At 42.1% G+C, this 9,160-nt stretch overlaps 1 long non-coding RNA gene across 3 annotated transcripts in view; it reads right to left on the minus strand.

The window, feature by feature from the left end:
* The window catches only part of LOC133487183 (uncharacterized), an 89,337-nt gene extending 88,036 nt beyond the window's left edge, over window positions 1-1,301 (minus strand). For all 3 annotated transcript variants that reach the window (XR_009791233.1, XR_009791234.1, XR_009791232.1), the window contains exon 1: window positions 1,261-1,301. This is a non-coding gene — a long non-coding RNA (uncharacterized LOC133487183). The remainder of the gene's footprint in view (window positions 1-1,260) is intronic.
* Between the last annotated feature and the right edge of the window lie 7,859 nt (window positions 1,302-9,160).

Genomic DNA, 9,160 nt, shown 5'->3' on the forward strand with positions numbered 1-9,160 from the left:
TCAGACCTGTGCTCTGCTCTCATAATTACCACTAAGGGGATAATTAGTTTCTACAGCTCAAGGTCTCTGGCACCACTCTGCACACCTTTACACTGTCACCTGGGCCCCACCAAGAAAAATGAACCATTGCACATAGTGGGTCAAGTGGGTCTGTTTGTTCTATAATAAGGTCCCCTTTGGAGTGATGCAGTGTTTGTATCTATGTCTGTGTGTATTTGTACAAGGAACATTACCATTGAACTTACTGTTGTGTCTCACTTTTATAAAGAGACTATCACAGTGTCAACTGAGGGAGGAAATAATTTGCCTCCATAATTAATGAAAGACAAAGAATAAGCCATTTGTATAAGGCTGATATTTTATCAGCTTGCACACCCTGGGCATTATTAATAAACCCTTTTTTTCCACTAGCCACAATACAGTGATTTTCAGTAGAATGTAACTTTTACACCTTCTGCCAGGCTGTTTACTAGATACATGAAGGAACACTCTCTACCATACTGTAGATCCAATAAAACTATTAGCTACTGTTGTGAAAACAATGACAGGTCCCGCCAAAGAAATATTTGATTATACATGAATCACTTCAGTGACTTATGGTGTAGCGGTACAGTACATTCACCTGACTTCCATGTAGGCTACGTGGTTTCAGTTCTAGGATTGGGCATCGAGAATTGAGAACCCATTGGAACCAGGACTAACGTTCCGGTTCTCCCGGAATCGTTCAAATTTAAAAATTTCGGTTCCCAGTTTCAATGCCTAGTCCGCCAACCCCGAAGAAGCGGCGAAAACCAATAACGAACGCGCACGAAGACATGCTTGTCCCCAACTGCGGCCCCAACAAAACCACTCGACCACTCGCCTCAGTGCAGCACTTGGAATAAGATTATATTGTGCAAAGGAGGCTGTCTCAAAAGGGTTCTCTGTCAATTTACTGTCTGTTGTCGTACTACAGCGGCTCCAACTACCGGAGACAAATTCCTTGTGTATTTTTTGGACATACTTGGCAAATAAAGATGATTCTGATTCTGATTCACAATGTGTACTGTCTGACGCGCTCCGAGCCTCAGCCTACATCGCGCGAAGCTTCAGTGAACTCAACTCAGTCAATTGGGTGAGAGAAACAATAAAATAAGTCTTTGCCAACATTGAGACAGCTAACAAGGTAAACGGTTGGGTTCTCTTTTGCACTGATGGTTTTTAGCGTTTATTTGAGTCTTCAAACCAACGTAAGAGCTGATGACAAAAAACAAAACTTACCATTGAGCTAAAACTTCACCGTAGCAACTTTACATCACAATGAATTGGGTCAAAATTCCCATAAACGTCTCACAGTATCACAAACAGTAACCTTGTGGCTTATCGGTGGATAAGGAAAGGAATCAACGTTTTATAGCATTTGGTTCCATCCATTAAAAATATTTTTTTTTAAATCACCGGTGCCGTGTGAAGTTACTTTTCGTGCCAAAATGCTGAGTTCCGGTTCGTACCCTTCAAAATAAAATGCTACATGCTTAAACCAGTCACGTTAAAACGTGTACATATAAACCATTTGACTTGATAAAAAAGTCCCAAATAACGATTTTAACAATGCTATATTCATCTTTTAGCTGAAACATTAATCATTTTTGTCAATTGGGTTAGTTCCACATACATTGCCTTTTAGTTCATAGGTTTAGTATTGATACTGGTTATAAAGAGCCAAGAGTCAAATGTTAATTTTAGTCTATGCTGCGGGCTGCTAAGAAAATGGATGTTCATAATTTGGACACTCTTTGTTGAAACCATGCAAACCTTTTTGACCCAACCCCCTAAAAGAATCGGAATCGAGAATCGTTTGGAACCGCAATTGAAATGAGGAATCGGGACCGGAATCGCTCAAATTCAAATGATGCCCAACCCTATTCATTTCCCACTCAGTGATGGCATGAATTTGAGTGTGAATAGTAGTCTGTCTCTATATGTGCCCTGTCATTGACTAGCGACCAAGCTAATCAAATGGGATAGGTGCCAGCTCCCCGTAACCCCGAACAAGAAAAGCGGTATAGACAATGGATGGATGAATACTTTCTACCATCTGTTCAGAAAATCTCATTGTGTTTAGATCAAATGTTTTCTCTTCTGCTCTCCCACATTGTCTGGATACCTCACATTTAATCATTACTCACTTTCACAGCATGGATTCACCCCTTTTCCATCACCCTAAATCTCTCATCTGCCCTGATGATGCAGGGGGAAAATGTGCACAGCACACACAATTATTGTGAGCAAAAATTGGTTTCTCCACAACCTCATCTTCGTTCAGTATGTACCACCATGAGCTCTCTTGTCGCCTCATGCAGGCAGACGGTTATGTTCTTCAGTTTCAGTTTATTTTTGAAAGGGGACAATGCAATTTCATAAAACACATGAAGTACACATGGTTAAAAAAGCCAGAATTAGCCAGAAGGCTAGTTTTCATCTGTAGTCCCCTGGCCATGATGTAAAAAAGCAGTAAAATACATCTACAAGACAATATAATACAGGATACATAATCAAACTATACTATTAAGAGAGAATAAAACCATAATTTTTTTGATCATAACAAAAAGACAACATAACATACTTGTCTTTTAGTGTTGGCAGCTATAGGTGTTAACTAGCCACATTTTCAGTTTTTTTGTGAAGGCCTTGTATGTTGTAAGCAGTTTAACCTCCTTAGGTACTGAGTTCCACTCACCAGCGCTCCTCACTGACCAGGCTGACTTACTGAAAGTGCTCCTGCGCACAGGAATGAGACAGTCACCTCTGACAGAGCCTCGAGTGACACGCTCAGAGCTGTTTCTTTGGCTGATGAACTCAGCCAGAGGAGCTGGGGCCAAATCATGCAGTACTTTATAAATCAAATTTAAATCTGCAAATATGTGAAGACGGTCCCAGTTTAAAAGACTGTATTTTTTAAAAATTGCACAGTGATGATAGTGCCTTGGTTTTTTATCCATCACTTTAATTACTTGTTTGTACAAAACTTCCAATGGTTTTTTTGCATTCTGACCAGCCTGGGACCAACTGGTTATGCAATAGTTAAAGTGACTAAGAATCATCGAATGCAGGTAAATTTTTGCAGCTTCAGTTGACATTTCATTCCGAATTGCACGAAAATTTGCGAGGTTTAATTTGATATTTTTACACAATTTGTCAATATGGGCTTTAAAGGAAAGCTGTGAATCTATTATTAACCCAAGATATTTGTATTGGCTGACAATTTGCATTTTTTCTCCATTAACAAGTATGTCGGGGTCAGGTGATACTCTATTTGTTTTAGTGAAATACATGCCTACAGTTTTAGAAACGTTTAGCTGTAGACAGCACTCCTGCAACCAAGTTGTGACACAGGACATTGTATTAGTGAGTTTAGCAGCAACAGTATCTTTGGAGCGACCATGAACAAAGAAAACCGTGTCGTCTGCATACATTACGCACTCTGCTTCAGAGCAAACAGTGGGCAAATCGTTGATATAAAGACTAAATAAAAGGGGGCCCAATATTGATCCCTGAGGGACTCCAGAGGTTAGCCTAAGAGACTCTGATCTGCAGTTGTTAACTGATACAGATTGTGTTCGGTCATGCAGATATGATTCAATCCAGCTCACAGCTTTGCGAGAGAAGTTAAATTTTGAGAGCTTGGTAAGAAGAACAGAGTGATTTACTGTATCAAAAGCTTTCCTGAGGTCCAAGAACACCGCCCCTACAACTCCACCCTTGTCGAGAGAAGATTTCATTTTCTCAATGAAGAGGCATGTAGCCATTTCAGTGGAATGCTTGGATCTGAAACCAAACTGCATGGCGTGGAGAGAGGGGGAGCTGCTGATTAAATAATGGACAATCTGCTCTGACACCCATTTTTCTGCAACTTTGGAAATGGCCGGAAGAATGCTTATAGGTCGGTAGTTATTCAGAGAAGTTGAGTCACCGGATTTAAAGACAGGGGTAACAATAGCAGATTTCCAGGCCTTTGGAAAGTGACCAGATGAAATTGAAAGATTAATGATTGAGGCAATAGGAGGAGCAAGAGTTGAACCTAGATCTTTGAGCATGCTCGTGTCCATTCCAAAAACATCCTTTGCCTTAGATGGTTTGAGTGAATGAATTAAATCGATAACTTTGGTCTCAGTAATATTTGTAATAGTAAAGAACTGCGTTGTAGACAATGCAGGGTATTCCTTCCTTTGTTTTACAGCAAACTTAGAAGAGATTTCTGACACAGATTCAATGAAGTAGTTGTTAAAAGCATCAGCCATCACTTGAGGTTCCGTCAGGATGTTTCCATTTAATTGAATTTGCATTAGTTTTGTTTTGTTATTTTGTGTAACACCCAATAGTTTTTTAATATAATTCCAGGTTATTTTTGAATTTCCCTTCGCACTATTCAGAGCAGTAATGAAAAAGTCAGCTTTAGATTTTCTTATTTCTTTCACTACCCTATTTCTCAGTGAGATAAAGTGCTGTCTATTGTATCCTGATTTGACCGACAACTTCAAGGAATGATCGCGTTCTTTCATCAGTTTCAGAATAAATGTGTTTAACCAAGGCAGGCCATTCTTTCTAGCTTTTAGTTTAATTATCCGTGTAAATTGTATAATAATTTATTGTATTTTGTTGGCAAATTTAGAACAATCCTCATCTAAATTTTTACCAGCGAGTAATACATCCCAGTTTACTTCTTGGATGGAATCTTGGAAATTTTGTTGTTCATGTTTTGGTATCCTATTGGATTCAGTGGTGGCCAAGGGTTTGAAGCGCTTTTTATTTAATTTTCTTGAAACCATTATAAGATTGTGATCAGACAATCCTGTGAGCATATTGTATGGCTTCAAGATCATTTCTGGCCTATTAGTAAAGGCTAGATCAATCTGAGTTCGGGTGGAGTTTGTAATTCTCGTAGGGCCATTAATAACCTGAGTCATATCCATATCATCCATAACCCTTTTCAATTTTTTCCTAAATTTGTTAACTTCCCAATTAACATTTAGGTCACCCATTATTATCACCTCTTTTGCAAGATTGAGTTGTTTCAGTAACATTTCCAGCTTTTCATAGAAAGCGGCATTTGATGAGGGAGGCCTATAAATAACTACAAGAATAAAAGACATTTGCTGTGACAAAGAAACAGTTAGTCCAAGAAATTCTAATCCATTCTCATCTGTAACATGTATTTCATTACAATTAAAAGTGACCTTGGCATAAATCATAACACCTCCTCCCTTAGAACCCTGTCTGTCGTTTCTAAACATTTTATAACCAGGTACAGATAGTATTGCTGAGGGCGAAGATTCATGGAGCCATGTCTCAGATAGGCAGAGGAAGTCAATATTTGAGTCAGTGAGAAGGTGATTGACCTGATCACTTTTCGTTAAAATGCTTCGTATATTTAAGTGTGCACAAAGAATGCCTTTTCGTTTACGTGTTGAGTCCCATATTAATTTAGAGTTATTAACGGTTTGGAACGCCCTCCATTTCCGGTGCTTTAGTATTGCGGGGTTTGGCAGCCCCCTGTTTCTTTTATTGGCAATGTTTGCATATAGCTTTACGCTGCCAGCTTCCGCATCAGCCGTCGGTGGTGGTGGTGGTGGAGGCCCAGCCGTCGGTGGTGGTGGTGGTGGAGGCCCAGCCGTCGGTGGTGGTGGTGGTGGAGGCCCAGCCGTCGGTGGTGGTGGAGGCCCAGCCGTCGGTGGTAATTTCTCATTTCTAATTTCTCTATCCTTTTGCCTCTTTTCCTTCCTCTCTAACTCAGTGATTGATGCCAGCTAAACTCATAAAATAGGCAGTAATTCAGGAGCAAAACGCTACAATTGTTTGACAAGCTAGACATTGACTTTAAATGACATGGTGTCTCTGTAGCCTTTCACTGGCTGCATTTTCACAGCTTTTTCCCGACTTGCTGTCTTTAAGGGACAAGTGTGTGGAATGGGTGGGGGTGATGAAGTCGAGCTTAAAATTTGACAGCTTCATATAGTATCATAGGTGGAACAGACCAAAGTGTGAAATTTAACATCTGAAACTCACTATGCACACAACTTTCTGTTTAAAAGAATAGTCACTATTATGCTGACATTGCCACACCTCTAATTATTTCTGTAACCACAGTCAAATCCAATAGATAAATTCAAATCTGGGTCGACCAAAAGCCTACTCCTCTTGGGACATTGTACCACTCATGCTTACACAGATCCACCCCTGAACAAGTAGCCTCTCCTTCCAAGATCATTTGGCACAACTCAAATAGTTATAGTGATTTTCTTTACCATCAATGGCCATTAAATATGTTGATAAGTTACTGATCAACACCAAGCTTTTACATATGATATATACTGTTGAGTATTGATTTTAAAGCAAAAATGTTCATGTGTAAATATCTAAGATCTCAAATCAATTATGTGATTCAAGAGGGCCCTCTAGCATAAGTGTGTCTCTCTTTAATTATCTCCAATGCAGATGTCTCTAATAGGGGTAAAGACTCTTAATTGACAAGGGGCGCTTGGTGAACCTTGGCGGCAACATGGCCAGCTTGCCAAGGCCAAATGCTCATTAATGTTAGCATTTATATAAATATGTATATGTATAGATATACTGTATATATATATATAAAAGGGGACGTTTGCAGTGTTAGAACTGCTAGCATGAGGAGAGCCAAACCGACTGACCCACCTTTTATTCAGACGTAGGGGAGCGTCACAGATCCGCCAACCGCTTGTTTCTTTCGCCTGTCGGACTCAAGGCATACCTGGGAGGAGAACTGAGGACCTCGGTCCGAGACGATATCAACGGGGATGCCGTGGAGCTTAAATACATGCAGAACTAAAAGGTTAGTGGTCTCAAGGGCAGAGGGCAACTTGGGAAGGGGTATGTAATGGACACACTAGGAAAAACAGTCAATGACGGTAAGAATGATGGAGTTACCTTCAGAGGTGGGTAGGCCGGTAACGAAGTCCAAGGCAATCTGTGACCAAGGGCGGCTCGGGATGGACAAGGGGTGTAGCAAACCAGCTGGGGACAGATGTGAAGTTTTCACCCGGGCACAGACTGAGCAGGCAAGAAGAAAATCCCGGGTGTCTTTAGGCAGGCTGAGCCACCAGAAGTGTTCTTGGATGAACTGGAGGGTGCGGGTGATTCCAGGACGACAGGTGAGCTTGGAATTGTGGGCCCACTGGAGGATGTCTGAGCGTGCGGAATTGGGCACGAACAGCCAGTCAGGAGGTGTAGTCTTGGGATCCGGTTGGTTATTCTGAGCTTCTTTAACCACTCGTTCGATTTCCCAAGTCACTGCCCCAACAAAGCAAGTGAAAGGAAGGAAGGGTTCCAGTTCGACTGGGCTGTAGGGGGGTGCATACATGCGGGAGAGGGCGTCAGGCTTGCCATTGCGGGACCCAGGGCAGAAGGAGAGAATGAAGTTGAACAAGCTGAGAAATAAGGCCCAACGAGCTTGTCAAGGGTTAAAACGTTTGGCGGAACGGAGATAAGCGAGATTCTTGTGGTCAGTCCATATCACAAAAGGACTCTTCCAGCTAGTGCCTCCACTCCTCCAGGGCCCAGGCGATGGCCAGCAGCTCACGATTCCCCATGTCATAATTCCTTTTGGAAGGGGAAAGGTTACGGGAAAAGAAGGCATAAGGATGCAACTTTTGGGATTCGGGATCCCGCTGGGAGAGGACGTCTCCTGCCCCAGTGTCAGAGGCGTCAACTTCCACAACAAACTGCCGGAAAGGGTCGGTGTGTCTAAGGATGGGTGCACTGGTGAATAGCTCCTTAAGGCGTTCAAATGCCTGTGAGATGGTAGGGGTCCAGTGGAAGGGGGAGCTGGTGGAGGTGAGGCTGGTGAGAGGAACGGCCCCTTTGCTGTAATCACAGATGAAGTGGTGGTAGAAATTGGTGAAACCTAGGAAACAAAGCTCTTTGGGGGTGGAGGGGATGGGCCAGTTGGTGACTGCTTAGATCTTTGCCGGGTCGGGTTGTAACTGTCCTTTGGCAATGATGTATCCTAAGAAGTGTACGGAGAAGAGATGGAATTCACATTTTTCAGGTTTCACAAATAGTTTGTTCTCCAGTAGGTGTTGGAGGACTTGGCGGACATGTTGGCAATGTTCCTCGGGAGAGCAGGAGAAAATGAGGATATTCTCTAAGTAGACAAAGATGAATCGGTTGAGCATATCACAGAGGACGTCGTTAATGAAGGTTTGAAAAACTGCCCGAGCGTAGGTTAACTCAAAGGGCATGACAAGGTACTCGAAGTGACCGAGGGGTGTATTGAAAGCGGTTTTCCATTTGTTCCCCTCTCTAATACAGATAAGATGGTAGTCGTTGCGCAAGTCCAACTTGGTGACTATTTGGGCGTCGCAGGGGGGTTCGAAGGAAGGGTCTATGAGAGGCAGTAGGGCTTTGTTTTTCACGGTTATCAGAATCAGAACAGATCAGAATCATCTTTATTTGCCAAGTATAGTTGGTAATAAATGCTACTTTGGATTTATCAGATGGGTAAGTCAACGGTTCCAGATAAAAAAGAAGGCTGCAATTTAAAAGAAATTGGCCACATGAACCTAGGTCCCCCAAATAGGGTTCGGGAGGAGGGATGTGAGGCTCTTTGTATGGGAGGGGGCATTGGTCCGAGGCTGCGGACTCGGAGGGAATCATCACAGGAAGGCTGTCGGAGTGTATCTGGGAGGATATGTGAGATATTTTTTCTGGGAGAGGGTGTTTAAGAAGTTTATAATTCCGCAGAGGGCTTCGTCTTGTCTGTCTATATGGAAGCCATGGAGGGCGAGCGCTTTTCCCAACGCCTTCAAGGTTGCTGTGTCCATGTTGGCCAGAGTATTCTGTCACCAAGGCACATATTTTACAATGGAAAAATCTCATGGCACACCAACAAACAAAAATGTCACGAAAAGGGGATACATTAATTACTGTATGTATTTCCTGCCATCAAATAGAAGAGTGTTTATTTGTTCTGTCTGTCACTATGCCTCACTGGCATAAATAGATGATCAAAGATACATTATTTCTAGTAAATAGTTTTTTGACCAATTACTGTATTTTCGCGATCGTAAGGCACACCGTATTAAAAGGCGCAGTCTCAGTTACGGGGTCTATTTCTGTATTTAACGCATACATAAGCCGCACCGTATTA

Source organism: Phyllopteryx taeniolatus, chromosome 12, assembly GCF_024500385.1.
Source record: "Phyllopteryx taeniolatus isolate TA_2022b chromosome 12, UOR_Ptae_1.2, whole genome shotgun sequence".
Lineage (NCBI taxonomy): Eukaryota > Metazoa > Chordata > Actinopteri > Syngnathiformes > Syngnathidae > Phyllopteryx > Phyllopteryx taeniolatus.